This window comes from Monodon monoceros, unplaced genomic scaffold (genome assembly GCF_005190385.1).
Source record: "Monodon monoceros isolate NGI ecotype Baffin Bay Population unplaced genomic scaffold, NGI_Narwhal_1 Super_Scaffold_17, whole genome shotgun sequence".
Classification (NCBI taxonomy): domain Eukaryota; kingdom Metazoa; phylum Chordata; class Mammalia; order Artiodactyla; family Monodontidae; genus Monodon; species Monodon monoceros.
Genome location: NW_021703773.1, coordinates 11,755,421 through 11,769,303, shown reverse-complemented (window position 1 = coordinate 11,769,303; position 13,883 = coordinate 11,755,421). Strand labels below are relative to the sequence as shown.

At 41.1% G+C, this 13,883-nt stretch overlaps 1 protein-coding gene and 1 pseudogene across 2 annotated transcripts in view; both read left to right on the top strand.

Moving 5' to 3' along the window:
- The window catches only part of LOC114897663, a 30,500-nt pseudogene extending 23,622 nt beyond the window's left edge, over positions 1-6,878 (top strand).
- RBPMS (RNA binding protein, mRNA processing factor) overlaps positions 1-13,883 on the top strand; it is a 187,210-nt gene that overhangs the window by 40,738 nt on the left and 132,589 nt on the right. The window lies entirely within an intron of this gene.

Genomic DNA, 13,883 nt, shown 5'->3' with positions numbered 1-13,883 from the left:
AATAGAAAGCTCCTGGCACCAGAAGATGTTTAGAGGTTTGGAAAAGTAATTACTCCAGGTTTTCTTTTCACTTTTCTGAACACTTTAAACATTTCCTGCTGCCAGGAGCTTTCTATTCTCCAAGGTAGCCCATTTTAATAGGGACAGTTTCCGTGGTTCTGCACTCCTAGAACTGTGACTTCCATGCTCAGTACTATTCCTGCCTAGTTGGATGACAACATAATTAACCTACTCCTTGTACAGGGCAGCTGTAAATATTTTAAATGTGCTGTCAAATTTCTCCTGAGCCTTGTATTTTTCCCTTCAGGATAAACATCTCTACTTTGTTCAACCATTTTTATATGCCATAGTTTCCAGTTGATTTCCTGACCTGATTGCTCTTCTCTGGGAAGTCTTCAGATGGGATTTCGTGCTCTGAGTACAGTCCTTCTATGCAGAACATGTTGGCACCATTACATTCCTTTATCTAACATTACTGTCACTTAGGACTACATTAGCTTTCTCAGCACATGTCAGTCATCCTGCTTCCCTGCTTCTCCAAGGCTGGGATATGTGGTTGCCACAGCTTGCTGGTGCCCTTACATTTTTTCATGCAGTTATGGTTTGCTTGTGTTTTTGTTTTCAAAAGAAAGATGGATTCATTGTGTTGAATTCATACAATTGGACTTTGTACTAGCAGAGATCCTTGCTCATGGGATTTAATGTTTCTTGAACATTTGAATAAGTAAGAACATTTGAATTGAATAAATAATGAACCTTTATACATTTATACTCCTCGTCATGATATGTGTAGCAGTTTGACCTGGAGTTGTTGGGATTATAGGTCAAACGTTAAAATTGATATTATCAAAGCCTGCCGTTTGGATAAGCAAGTTCACTTCAAAAGAATTTTGTGTTGAACTCTGAGTGCTTTAAAAAAAAAAAAAACTGTTGTTTTTACTTAGGAAATGGTTTATCTATTATGGACGTTTGTCTTGGAGCACAATTTTAGATATTTATTTGCTTACTATTCATTCCCATCTTCCTCTTCCCTTGCTGATAAATGGCCTAGTGGCTTTTGTTAAAATAAAAACTAATCAACAGGGTTCTCTAAATAATTGTAAAATTTCTGAGCCAACTGCTAGTCTTACCCTTCTCCTTCCTGAGTTTTAGGGTGGTCATTATAACCTTTATCAGATACAGAGTATAACTAAGTAGATTTGCCCCATCTGTCCTACCTGTGCAGTGAAGTGGACTGACAGTATGTGGAACCAGAAGTTGATGGTGGTCATTATTGCAAGGGGTAGGGAAGACGATAGCAGCCCAGAATGCCATTTTACCTGAAACTTCTAAGTGACTTGGTAGAGGAAACACTTATTCAAGCAAGGGTGTAAGTGGAATTCCCTGGCAGTCCGGTGGTTAGGACTCTACACTCACTGCCAAGGGCCTGGGTTGGGGAACTAAGAACCCACAAGCCACATGGTGCGGCCGGAAAAAAAAAGGTGTAGCTGATTACCTTTCACAGAGGATTAAGAATTACCATTTACTTCTGCAGTTGGAATTAAATTATTTTACTTCTTTATCCTAACACATGGGGGTGGAGTGAAGGGAGAGGTATTTCAAGTACAGACTATACTACTCTACCTTTTTATGTTTTTCTTTCCCTTTGTATTAATGATATATATTATTAAATAGCGTAGATGTGCCACTGTCTATGTCAAGTTTGTATTTATATACAGAGCTAGAAATAGAAAGATACGGTCTTATTTGAAATGTCTGTTTGTAGAGGGGGAATATTTGAATTTACTTGGAAGTGTCAAACATACTCTGATACTGTAATACTAGTGGTTATTTTGACCTAATTTTAGTTGAAGTTAATGTGAGCTGTGATCAGTCACTAATGTGAAATAATGTTTGGGGGATAAACTTTATGGGTGTGTAAGTTAAAAGTAAATCACTTTAATCCTAAAGCCAGGAGGAAAGGATGTGTTCTTCTATGTTTCCTGTCGAATCTTACAGCTGAGTTGGAGGAGTCCTGAGTCGGCAATTTCTAAGAAGTTAAAAGTAGTTTTGATAAATCATAAAGCAATATCTTCTCCTTTGGGAGTCCTTTCTCAGGATAGCATAATGATGTGGAGGCACTGATTCATGGTTTACAAGGAACCTTTTATAATAGGACCTAAGAGAACCTTAAATAGGCTGACTTGCAGTGAACGTCTCAAAGGAATGCTGTTAGAAATCTTTTGACATTCTGAAAGTTACAAGAAAAAAGTTCTTCTGTAGAGGTAATCTTCAATTTGCTTCTCTCTTGCTAATTGTTTCTTCTTTTATATAATTAAAAAAAATTTTAAATTGTGGTTAAAACACAAAATTTGCCGTCTTAACCATTTTTAAATGTACAGTTCAATAATGTTAAGTATATTCACGTTGTTATGCAACAGATCTCCAGGTCTTTTTTTCTTACAAAGCTGAAACTCTGTACCTGTTAAACAACTCCTCATTTCCCCCCTCCCTCCAGCCCCTGGCAGCCACCATTCTACTTTCTGTTTCTGTCTACTTTAGGTAATCCTGTGTGAGTGGAGTCCTACAGTATGTCTTTTGGTGACTGGCTTTTTTCATTGAGCATGTCCTCAGGTTCATCCATGTTGTAGCATGTGACAGGATTTCCTTCCTTTTTAAAGGTGAATAATATTCCATTGTATGTATAGACCACATTTTGTTTTGTTTGTTCACCCATTTGTTGATGGGCATTTGGATGGCTTCCACCTCCTGGATATATTGTGGATTATGCTGCTATGAACGTGGGTGTGCAAATACCTTTACAAGATCCTGTTTTCAGTTCTTCTGGATATATACCCCGAGGTGGGATAGTTGAATCATATGGTGATTCTATGTGTAATTTTTTGAGGAACTGCCGTACTGTTTTCCATAGCAGCTACACCAATTTGCATTCCCACTAAGGGTGAAGAAGCGTTCCAGTTTCTTCACATTTTCAGCAGCACTTGTTATTTTGTTTGCTTCGTTTTCTATAGTAATTATCAATTTTTCACACTAACCATAATGATCGAATAATTTTTGAGTGCCTGAGTGTACCCGAATAGGAGATTCGGGTGTACTCTAAAAAGCTAGGGTTTTAAATTGTTCTTTAACTTGCTTTTAATAGGTCTGGTATATTGTTTCTTCTTGATTTTTAGCAAAACCAGTAGGGAAATTTTTAACCAGGGTAGAAAAAGCAGTGGAACATTGTGTAGCTAAAATTGCAGACCTCAAACTTGGCACAGGTATTAGGCTGATAGAAAAAAAAGTCAAGTTCAGTAGACCAGATTGTGGGGAAAGCATGATTCATGTCATAGAGTTTACAAATAACAGGTGTACATAGTGCACTAGGATGTTTCTTGCCCATGAATGGAAATGTTCCAGAGACTGAACAGTCTAGAAAGATGGATAAGGTGGTGGATCTCTTCAACTCCCCAGTGTTTCACTTTTTCCATCATAATGCCTAGTTTCTGTCGTTTATCTGTTACAGACGCTAGGTAGTATCAAGATTGTCTCCTTGCTGTTAAATGTGGAAAAAAATGAACCCTCCAGAAATAGAAAAAAAATCTAATGTTTTGGGAGTTTTTCCACTGTACTGTTTATTTATTCGTGTATCCTCTTAATCATATCAGCAACAACATGATCAGCCTCCTATAGACTACACATATTAGAGAAACAAGTAACTTGGATAGAAAAACATGGGAAATTACTGAACTAAGAGCAAGTAGTGACTTAATTTTGAACGATACCTTTTTGGACCTTTACTGTGCCAAATGTTCCCTCTGGTGATATAGGCATAATTAAGCCAAAAAATGAAATAAAACACTTGAGATTCTTCACACTCCGTTTTCTCATTCTCTGCACTTCCAGGTCCTCATCGCTTTTTTCCCTTTTTCCCTTCGTTCTGTAGCAGTCCTGTGTCCCTTGAAGGTTTTCTTCCCTCTTCTCGCTTCCTCTGACTCTGGCAGCTCCCAAATGCGGCGTTGGTGGCACTGTATCTTGTTTCTGTAAACCCTCCCGGCTGGTCACAGCCTTCTCATCTTAATTACATTCTCCCTACTCCTGCCGTCTTCCCTGAAGTCTTCCTGTTTTGCTAAAGATGGTGCCCCTTAGGCCCTCGGTTTGCCGTCTGCCTTTCTCTTCCTTGGACTGATGCATGCGGCACCGGAGAGCAGTCCCCACTGCCGGAAGCTGTGTCGGGTGTGCAGCTGCACTTCTGGTGGCGGGAAACCCCTCCGGCTGCCATCTTGGTAGCGGGGCTGAGGGCACCAGCTGGGCCTGAGCCCGAGCCTGCTGTCAAGAGTGGGAGGGCACCAAGTAAGAGACCTATTAAGTTTCCTGCGGAGAGAAGAGGGAAGGTCAGGATGGCTTTGGGGATGATATTAGTAACTGAATTAAGGTTTCCAGGGAAATGGTAAACAGCTTGGCCATTAGCTGTCACCACGGATGCGATGACTCTTAATCGTGACCTTTTTTTTTTTAACCCCCCCATAATAATTTTTCTTCAATCATAGTGTCGATGTTAATGTCCCCTGAAACATCCACTTGTGACAGTAGGGGCGATTGAAAAAAAGCGTGTGCTTAGACAACTTCCTCCACACCCACTGGCAATGGCTCCTTGATAACCGAAGATGGCTGTGACAGAGCGCATTCGAGCTCTGCCCTGTACCCACAACGCTGATCTGGAGCAATGCGCTGTGTGGGTGTGGTTTATGAAATACAGGCATAAATATAGGCCCAGTCTTTTTCCTAAAATGCAGTACTTATTGTTCTTTTCCTGAAGCCTCAATATGGTTTTTAAGATTTTTTTGTGTCCTGCATGAATAACTTTGGTAATTATGACTAGAAAATCCAAAACCTCATTCATCTGGATGCTATAAAAGAGAGAAGACAAGACTGCATAGCATAATGTTAAGACTCCAGGCTCTGAGCTGCTTGAATTGAAATCTCAGCTTTAACACTTACCAACTTTTTGACCTTGAGGAGGTTCCTTAACCCTTAGTTAACCTCGTTTGCAAATTAACTCCCATCTCAGAGGGTTGTGATAAGGGTGATTGAGTTGATACAGGTCCACACTTCCTTCTCTGAAATCCTTGGGACCAGATGTGTTTCAAAATCTTTTAGATTTTTAAAAGGTAACACAGATTCAAACCACGTGGAGAGCGGGGAGGAGGTCGTGATGACGCCCCGGAGCCGGAAGTGCAGCCCCTGGCCGCAGTCTCTGGCGGAGGACGGAGGACGTGGTGAAGAAGAAACCTCGGGCCACTGCTGAGGCGAGCAGCAGGAAATGTCAGCAAACCCTGGCAGAACTGGAGAGTTTCCTCAGCCACCTGGAGGGTCTCTTTGCCCGGACTCTAGTACCATGGGTGCTGACCCTCCTTGGGGGCAATGCCCTCAGTCCCGAGGAGTTCTACGACTTGACTTGTCTTGCTTGGTCCCCAACAGCATGGACCCGAGCCTGAGCACAGCAGCTTCTTTGTGCCGCCTCTTCCGAGCCATTTTCATGGCTGATGCCTTCAGTGAGCTGAAGGTTCTTCTACTCATGGGCACCATCGTCATGGCACGGAGTCACCACGACTGTGGAGAAGACTGGTTTTGACCCAAGCTCAACTACAGAGTGCCCAGCCTGGGCCACAGATTGGCTGTGACCCTACCCCGCGGCCGACCCACCATCCCAGCTACAGCCTGGGAGGATTACATTTGGTTCCAGGCACCAGTGACTCTGAAGGGCTTCCATGAGTGAATGGGAATGCTCATCGTGAACACAATGGCTAAATTGTCTTTCCCCCTGGCACCAAGTCACCCATCTCTTGCTTGGAGCTAGTTAATTCCTGGTGAGAGGAAGGTTCTCTCCTCCTGGCTGCCTGCCTCCGTTACAGACTTCCCCAGGGGCTGATGGTATGGCTAGGGCTGTAATAATCATCACCGAACAAGCATCTCTGAATCAAAGGCTGATTTCCCCAGAGGGTCCTGGGTCAGGTCTTTCTTTTGGGGGTTGGAAAGCAAATATGGGCCCATAGACAGACACTCCTATGGAGGTGACCTTTTCCTGCTTTTTACTGAGGACTTTCAGAATTTTTACTAGGGACATAATGTGGATGTGACTTGTGAACTTAAATATAAAATGAATGGATTAATGTTAAAAAAAAACAAACACAGTGTATAACCCACTGAACACAATACCCTCAGTGAGGTCTAAGGTAGAGCCTAGGAATTAAGCAGACTACTATTTCTCCAGTGAAACAAACAGTTACACTAAGTGGGAGAAATGAAAACTAGTCATTTCAGGTGATGTTTTGCCACCCGGTGCATTTACATATACGACCCTTCTCCCCCCATCGCACACAATTTTAGGCCTTCTGAGCTTTTAGGTTTTGGAATTGGATGAGGGTCTGTGGATCCCTACATAACCATTTGTAAGCACCGTTTTAATGTTAGTTATATGCAGAACTGAGTTCTTTCTATACTTTAGGACCTTTGGCTTGTCACTATAAGAATAGTTAAATCATTGTGGTTTAAAGTGAATATGGTGGGGGGTCACATAATTATATGTACTTTGCACATATTACCATTTCATTTGGGTTTCAGGTCTACCCCTTTTTCCAATTGTAAAAGAATAAGAAAGATAGAGGACGGGGCGGAGCAGAAACATGCCATGTTCTTTTCTTTTAAAATTTTTATTGGAGTATAGTTGCTTTACAATGTTGTGTTAGTTTCTGTTGTACAGCAAAGTGAATCAGCCACACGTATACATATATCCCCTCTTTTTTAGGTTTCCTTCCCGTATACATCACCGCAGAGCACTGAGTAGAGTTCCCTGTGCTATACAGTAGGTTCTCATTAGTTATCTGTCTTATACATAGTAGTGTATATATGCCAATCCCAATCTCCCAATTCATCCCACCCCCACCTTCCCTGCTTGGTATCCATAAGTTTGTTCTCTACACCTGTGTCTCCCTTTGTACCCACTTTTCTAGATTCCACATATAAGTGATATTATATGATATTTGTTTTTCTCTTTCTGACTTACTTCACTCTGTATGACAGTCTCTAGGTCTATCAGCTTCTCTGCAAATGGCACTATTTCGTTCTTTTTTATTGCCAAGTAATATTCCATTGTATATATGTACCACATCTTCTTTATCCATTCCTCTGTTGGTGGACATTTAGGTTGCTTCCCTGTCCTGGCTATTGTAAATAGTGCTGCAGTGAACATTGGGGTGCATGTATGTATATATATATATATCTTTTAAAAATAAGTTTATTTATCCATCTATTTTTGGCTGCGTTGGGTCCTCGTTTCTGTGCACGGGCTTTCTCTAGTTGCGGCGAGCGGGGGTACTCTTCGTCGCGGTGTGCAGGCTTCTCAGTGTCGTGGCCTCTCCTGTGGCTCGCGGGCTCTAGGCGTGCAGGCTCAGTAGCTGTGGCTCACTGGCTTAGTTGCTCCGCGGCATGTGGGATCTTCCCGGACCAGGGCTCGAACCCGTGTCCCCTGCATTGGCAGGTGGGTTCTTAACCACTGCGCCACCAGGGAAGCCCTGGAGTGCATGTATATTTTTGAATTAAGATTTGCTCCAGGTATATGCCCAGGAGTGGGATTGCTGGGTCATAGCCGTGTTCTTCTTAATTGCCATCTTGTCTTGCCTACCAGTTGACTCCTCATTGAACAATTGTTTTAAAGAACATCTCTTTCAAAGATTTCAGATTTCTGAAATATTTTCTTTTGTTTGTGACTTCTGCTTTCATTTGCCTCTGCCGTTGAGCACACATTAAGAGCAGAAAGCCACCCTGTAAATCTTAATCTTTTGCTCTGGTTTGCTGCCAGTGAATCATTTCTAGAATATCTGATGTAGAAAAATCTTAAATTTTAAGTAACCTAAGTGTTCCTAAGATTTTAGTTTTCTTTTACAAAGAAGGGAGCCTCCTGAGCTTAGGACTGTGGGGTTAGTTGTCTCGTATGAACTCATGGTTAGTATTACAATTGGCCTGAAAGTCTAGCGGTCTGGCACGTCTTATTCTGTTAAAATCCATTGAAAAATCTCTTGACGCTTATAGTAGAAAATCAGTAGATGTCTAGATTTTCATCCTCTTTTCACCTAGTACATATATCTGCCAGTCAGAGCCTGACCAAAAAGAGAATGTGGAATGTTTGAAAAAATAATGTATGCTTTTGAAAAGATAAGACAGATACTGTACACAGAAACTATGTACTCTATGAAGGGCAAATTTAAAATTTTAGAGGAAATGTTACTATCCTTGTGTCTGTAAGAAACAGACATATTGACAAAAGTAACTATATACATAGGTATTTAAGCACTTCAGGAGAATAATTTTTAGATTAATTTGCTGAAGTATATCTGTTCTCTGAAGAACTACAGATTTCATTTTTACTCATTTATAAATCAGTAGTTCATTTGTTCCTAAAAATAACTGATTTCTATAGAAGGGAAGCTGATATTGGGGGTTTTAGATTTTTCTTTTTCTCTAACGTTTATCATTTATCTTTAGTCTGTCTATAAATACATTTGTGTGAGGATTTTGTTAACGGATTTCATTGCCTCCTTAAGACATACCAATGTGGCACATTAAAAGTAACTTGGAAAGTTAGATCTAAATGGGCAGAAATCACCTTGAAGTAAAGCCTTGTTTCTTTGTATAAATTTATCTCTGTTCCTGCTTCACATCATAGTGAGGTGGGTTATTAATTTTAAAGATGATTTTATAGTTTGTGTTTGGTGATTCCTTCTAGTTCAGTTTTCTCTTTTTTGTGTAATCTGTGAGGTGCATTAGGTCACTTGGTATGTTTTACTTTTAGTAGTCTCACAGTATTTTAAATCTTATATTTTACTCCTTTAACAAGTAGGAATCAAGGCCAGCAATCACTAAGGGTGAGGCTGTTTTGTTTCAGACTTGCTGCTCAAAAACCAAGGAGGTTAAGGAAGAAACCAAGATATCTTAGGTTCTTCTGCTTCTGTTTTCTATCTTAAGATTTAACACAGGTAGATTATTTTTTAGTTTTTAGTTTAGTAAGTTTGTTTTTAACATGAGATATTTATAGCATGAGTGTATGTGTGTGTGTGCCCACCATGCACGCAGTATGACATTGCAGCAACGAAAAAAACAGAGTAACGTGGCTTGAACATAATAGACATTTATTTCTCTCACATGAAAACCTGAAAAGTGTTCCATGGTCTGTGTGGTTGGTCCGTATTCATGAGGGTCTCTATTTTGTTGCTCTGCCATCTTCAACAGGTAGTTTTTATCTTATGGTCTAAGATGGCTGCTCCAGTTCTCACCATCATATCTTCTCTGCAACAGAAAAGAGGGACGATATGCTCCCTTTATGGGAACAACTTAGAACTTGCAGGCATTGCTTCTGCCCACACCATGCGCAGACCTTAGAAATATAACCTTAACCAGCAAGGGAGTTTGGCAAATCGTGTACCGAGCTAAAATATATTACTTTGGGACTTCCCTGGTGGCGCAGTGGTTAAAAATCTGCCTGACAATGCAGGGGACAAAAGTTCGAGCCCTGGTCTGGGAAGATTCCACATGTCGCAGAGCAACTAAGCCTGTGCACCACACCTACTGAGCCTGCGCTCTAGAGCCCGTGAGCCACAACTACTGAGCCTGCGTGCTGCAACTCCTGAAGCCTGCGCTGTAGAGCCCATGCTCTGCAACAAGAGAAGCCACTGTAGTGAGAAGCCCGAGCACTGCAACGAAGAGTAGCCCCCGCTCGCCGCAACCAGAGAAAGCCTGAGCGCAGCAACGAAGACCCAACGCAGCCAAAAATAAATAAATTTTAAAAATATATTACTTTGTAAAATGGGAAGAATAGATACTGTAGAAAACTGGCCATTGCTACTAACGTGTGTAATATTAAGTGCAGTGTTCTGTTAACGTTGAATACTCGTCATTGTCAGTATTTACCAAAAGAAAAAAAGACCCAGGAATTCCCTGGTGGTCCAGAGGGCACGGGGTTCTATCCCTGGTCAGGGAAGTAAGATCCCCGCACAGCGGAGCCAGAAAAAGAAAAAAAAGACTCACCTCTGTTATACAGCCATTGGGATCTATAAATCACCAGTCTTGGGTATCCCTGAAAAACATTTCCTTACAAATCTTCACGTGTAGAGAAGGATCTCTAATTCTTAATTTAGGAAAGACTTTGTAAGGACAAATTGTTATTAAAAAAAAAAAAGCATATGGTTTAAAAACTAAATTCAGTAAAGATTAGAAAGTAAAAGTCCTTCATCTAACTGGCTTTGAAATAAATACTTTTAGAGCTTTATTTTGTCAGTATACAAAATTGCACCTGCATCATGTTTTTGTATCTTCGACATCTTTCTCTATCAGCAATGTAGATCTACCTCACTTTAAAAAATGTTACTTAGCATATATTTGGGGATTTTTTTAATTAAAAAGATTTTAAATTAGAGATTTACAGTGTTAGTTTCAGGTGTATAGCAGAGTGATTCAGTTATACGTATATATTCTTTTTCAGATTCTTTTCCATTATAGGTTTTTACAAGATACTGAATATAGTACCCTGTGTTATACAGTAGATCCTTGTTGTTTATTTTATATACAGTAGTGTGTATCTGTTAATCGATTTGGGGAATTTTTAAACAATGCTGTTAATATAGCTGTCACGTACTTCATTTGTGATTACATTTTTTTGTTAGTTGATTAATTATGGATAGTTCCCTGATCAAGACCGGAGACTTATAAAGCCTCTTAGTTCGTTTTGTTCTTGCCTCAGAAATCTATAGCCTGGTCTTTCAGTGTTCCTGATTTTCTCTGAGAATACATACGCTGTTAGAAGTAAGAGGGTGTTGGCATGAAAAGCAAACAAACAAAAATTGAGATTTTTTAATTTTTATTTTTTGCGGTACGCGGGCCTCTCACTGCTGTGACCTCTCCCGTTGCGGAGCACAGGCTCCGGACGTGCAGGCTCAGCGGCCATGGCTCACGGGCCCAGCTGCTCTGCGGCATGTGGGATCTTCCCGGACCGGGGCACGAACCCGCATCCCCTGCATCGGCAGGCGGACTCTCAACCACTGCGCCACCAGGGAAGCCCTGAGATGGTTTTTACAACTATAGTGTCCATTGTTAAATTCAGAATGAAACATTAAAAAATCTGTTTTCTAGTTCTGGATCATTTTTGCATAATTCATGTTAATTAGAATATTAGAATTTAATGGATTAGCTTGTATGTCAGTAAAGCATTAGAAGAGTTGGTATTTTTCACGTTATCTTAACGCTGTAACATTAAGGATGTGTGAAGTCACTTGCGCGTTTTTTAAAAATGTTCGGCATGACGTTCTTGGTGGAAGATGGCAGGATACTTGTGAGGCGGTGCACTCCTGGTGTTTGGCCCCTGTGCCCCTTTTACCGTTGGCATGAGGATTAGCTCTACCACTGTTCTCAGTACTAGTCTTAAAACCAGCTCCCTTTCCATTCTTTACTGTCTTTACGGTGTTGCCTCTCAAATTCAAGACACCTTATCTATCAAGCATAGAATTTTTTGAAATGGAAGCAGCGGTGCATGAAAAAGAAAGGATGACTGGTAGAAACTGGTAAGAATTTGGAAAAGTACATAGAACAGTGGGTAGAAATGGGTATAAAGGATTAGAGGTCTTGGACTCAGGACAATCAGGTCTTGGCTCTGTATCACTTTGTAGTTTTATTACAAGTTACTTAAGCCTCCTGAGCCTCAGTTTTCTCACCTGTAAAGTGGAGACAGAAATAGGACCTAGTTGATCTGGTTGGAGTTGGGATTAAATACTGCATGTGGTAAAATGTTTGGCAGTATTTTTTAAGTATTTTACAACTCTGCATACCCTTTATTTCTTCTCTTTATCCAATTCATCAAAACTTTGTGAGGCCATATTCACTGGAGCAGCTTTTCTCTCTATTCTGTTTATCAAGCCTGCCCTGCCCCTGGAGTTGAAGTCAGGATTAGAAATCTGGGGGTTTGGCATATTTGTTCACTCAGCTCGGAACACTGGAGAAGAATGATAGGTACCTTTTACGGGGGAAACGGCATTTAGATCAGTGCTAACTCCACGTTCTCAGACTTTTGAACAGTTTGCCACTCTGATATCTATTCCTTAAATGCTTTGCTGAGCCTCATTGAATGAAAGAAAAGAAAGTAAGAGAGGAAAATGTGACAGACAAAAAAACATCATAGCATGTATAAACTTGGATTTTTAGTTAAAATACTAGGATTCTCTCACATGGTCCTCCTCTTCTGACTTAGTCTCATATTTTCATATCCTGAAGCAACCTAAATCATTTCCCCTTTTTCCCTCCGCCTTTAGTTCTCCACAGGTCATGGAGCCTGTCCTCACATACCACCTCCTCTCAGGAGGAGACAGATGCCAGCACTGTGACCGCACCTCAAACAGGGAGAGACTGGGCTTCAGGGAGATTCACTGCAGGGGCATCACTGCTCAGGCTGGAGACCAGATTCTAGGGGGTTTCTGCCCCTCTGAGAGTCTCTTAAGCATTTTGTCTTTCAGAGTACTTTTCCATTGTTTTGGAAAGCGCTCCTTCAGGACCAGAGTCTACGGTTTTATGGGCAGAGTTTAGTTTCAACAGAAAATCGTGAAAAATTACATTTTACGTTTAGTTATACTCCAGGTCAACTAGGATGTCCTGTTAGAAGCAGGGCTCCAAGCCTTTTTAAAGAACAGTTTATCTTTCTTTTAAACAAATGGAGGTATTACAAGGGACACAGATGGAAGGCAGGTTGCCACATCAAAATAAATTAATGCATAGTTTCCTTCTCCCAAATAAGTTTCCTCTTAAAATGAAGGGTAGGAGAATGGATTAAAATGACGAAACTTTAGATTGCTATGTTTAGTCACTTTACAGTCAAGAAGCACAATGACTAGCCAACATTCTAATATTTGTTTAAAAGTAGATGGCTTTAAAAGCCCTGGAGGTAGAATATTTAATCACTTGCATGCTAGCTCCTAAGAATTAATAATTAAGCCGTTCAGCATGAAATGGACTTGGAGATGGACTACTTTGCAAAGTCTATCAAGTAGACTTCCTTTCAGTCTGATGGAAACTCTGGATGGTTACAACCTGACTTGTTCGCTTTTATTCCTTATACCCAGAACTAGGCTTTGAGGAGAAGGGTAGGACAGACACCTTGGGAGGTCACTTCTGATAGGGGCTGGAAGGGTGTGAGCAGAACACCACGCCCATACCTGTGGCGTTGGCCGGGAACGTGGGGAACAAATAGCAACTTTTTTTTGTTGTTGGTACGCGGGCCGCTCACTGCTGCGGCCTCTCCCGCTGCGGAGCACGGGCTCCGGACGCGCAGGCTCAGCGGCCATGGCTCACGGGCCCAGCCGCTCCGCGGCATGTGGGATCTTCCCGAACCAGGGCACGAACCCGCGTCCCCTGCATCGGCAGGCGGACTCCCAACCACTGTGCCACCAGGGAAGCCCCAAATAGCAACTTTTGATAGTTTCCCTCCAACCAGCTCAGGCTTTCAGTCTCAGTTCCTGCCTTGGAACTCATGACGCTTGAGTGGGAAGAAGTCATCACATAAAATGCTGCATAATATTTCCAGAGCAGCATGACTGTGAAAAAATAACTGGCATTCTAAAAGCTGGCATAGTCTCCTGTAGCAACGTGGGTGAACGTAGCTATTAATTTATCGGTCATTTTTGGTTTTATTGGGTTTCCCATTGACTGAAAGCTATAAAAGTTAGGTTTTCCTTCAGTTTAAGAAAACATTCTTTAATAGTAGAGAAACTTTGGAGTAAAATTATTTTTCCTTAGCAATTTATGATGCTCACTGATGAAAGGCAGGTGTATTTCTTTAGTAAAAATCCTACCACATATATTGAAAT